This window comes from Cyprinodon variegatus, unplaced genomic scaffold (genome assembly GCF_000732505.1).
Source record: "Cyprinodon variegatus isolate N-32 unplaced genomic scaffold, C_variegatus-1.0 Scaffold1190, whole genome shotgun sequence".
In the NCBI taxonomy this organism is placed as follows: Eukaryota; Metazoa; Chordata; class Actinopteri; order Cyprinodontiformes; family Cyprinodontidae; genus Cyprinodon; species Cyprinodon variegatus.
Window position 1 is genome coordinate 127334 of NW_015151643.1, and position 2461 is coordinate 129794.

The window sequence follows — 2461 nt, forward strand, 5'->3', positions numbered from 1 at the left end:
TATATAAATAAACTGAATTGAATGAAAATTACATTGGACATCTGCCTACTGCCTTCTTCAGCCACTTGGCCAGGCTATCTCACATTCAAAAAGAAGAGTTGATATTGTCCACAATGTTAGACTCACCACCGTGTTATGCAGAGAAAAACCTGCCTGCCAAGAATTACCTCCCCTCCCACACAGTGATGAGAAAATGGATTGAAATATGAACGAAAAGGGATCTTTTACATATATTCTTAACATTTTTATATTTCTCATTCACAGATGCCCTAAAATTGAGAGTTTTAGTGGCAGAATTTGAGTGGTATACTTTTCAGGTCAAGTTGATACTTTGGAAACCTTGTGTTTATTGTAATCGTGCTATATAAATAAGGTGGATTGAATTGGATTGGATACTTCAACTTTGACCAGAGTGTTTTCAAACCGCAGTATCTATACTTCTACTTAAGTAACAAATGTGTGAACTTTTGTGATAATAATGCCAGGAGCAGAGATTAATGTAAACAAACCATTTACTTTGCTAAAATCATGAAAAAAATAAATGTTTACAAAGGTTATGTTAAAGAAAAAGGAAAGCAACAAATGTGGTTCTAGGTTTAGATGATTACATTGAGAAATGTTCTGAGTATATAACACCATATGGCATGGGTGCTCAAGTACCGTCCTCAAATGATAAATGGCAACTGGCATGTACTTATATAGCGCCTTTTTTCAAGTCAGCAGACTTGACCAAAGCGCTTTACACTACTTGCATTCACCCATTCACACACACACTCACACACTGATCTGAGCTACTCACCAGCAACCTTTTGATGCACCCCATTTTTAACACACCTGAATCAAATCTGCGTCTTGCTACGCAGAAACGGCAGGAAAAACAACAACCATGGCAGATAATGATGTGGAGAGCAGTATTTATGTTTAAACATATTGAAAAGAATTAATTTTTATGATTGGAAAAGACCGCTAGATGCACGCCGGCACTACCATCCATGTTTACTTCCGTAAACATGGAGCACGCTGGCCTGTGACGTCATCGCGTCCTCTACTGCGCATGCGGGAAACTTGCGTTGTATGACTGCAGTTCACACAGGAGATCACATACAAGTCGCATATAGTTGGAAATGTGAACGGCAACGCAAAAAAAATTGGATTTCACAAAAAAAATTGTAATTGAGCATCAAGGCCTCCAGTGTGAACGTAGCCTAAAAGTTTTAGGATGGTAGCTATTGACCTGGCTTCAGCATCCCTGCCTTATGAGAACTCTACTGTGGAAGACTGTGCATGTATGAAAAAAAACAAAAAAAATAATGGGTCACTGTGCAATTTGACTAAAATTTCAGCAAGCCTGTTTAATCAGTAAAACTGGTCTGTTGATCTTTCTCAAAGCCTAGAGTTCATTAAATGAGAGCGTCTGAGGAGCTGAACTCTGTAGAACCCTCCCATTCATCTTCCTGTTGACGTTAAACAAACACAGCCAGCTTCACTTCAGTTTTTGGCTGAGTCATTTGCCCTGAGCGAGCTGATCATTACAGGCGGTAAATCAGCTGCACATACATTCAAACAAGAAGAGAGCTCCAATTTACCAAGTGTCACAGTGACAGTGAGCAGAATCTCTGCTAGGATCCAACTGAGCAGAGATGAAACCATCAACACACCAGCATTCATCTTAATATTAGCCTGTTCAGAAGATACAAAGGTATGCAAACGGTAAGCTGAAATTCATTTATTGATTTATTTGGCACAAGAAACTGATGTGGCCTAACCACGCCCCAATGCTCCTCAACAGCTCAGCTGTAGACGTGGTCAACAGCACCAAATTCCTGGGGGTGCAAATCACAGACACCCTCACCTGGACTGGAAAAACCACCTCACTGGTTGAAAGGGCAAAGAAGCCCTTGGACTTCCCGCAGATGAGGAGAGCCCACCTGCCCCCCTGCAAACTGAGGGTTTGTGGGGAGGCCATACAGGAACTTGCAGGTCACACACAATACTTAGCCCTTATTTTGACCTGTTTTATGGACAAAGTTGGATCAGCCTGTGGTGTGTTTTCCAACTTTAATTTGGGTTGTGACTCCAAATTCAGGCCTCCGTTGGTTAATAAGTTTGATTTCCATTGATGAATTTTGTGTGATTTGGTTGTCAGCACCATTAGCTTTGTACAGAACAGAATTCAATCAGAGTATTTAATTCAGATATAGGATGTGTCTTTGAGTCTTGCCTTTATTTGCCTTTACAGAAATCGGCATCACAGCTGGGTTTAGGACTGTAGCCATATTCAAAGGTTTTGTTTGTGTAGTAACATTAGGTATTTTGCTTCACCACAGGTGGAAGCCAACATCATAGTTGGACTAAAATAAACATAATTTATTTACTTTGCAACACGACATGGTGCTTGCTGCTGTTATAAAATGACATGGTGGTATTGTAGTAAACTGTCAAGTAGTAAACAGCAATATAG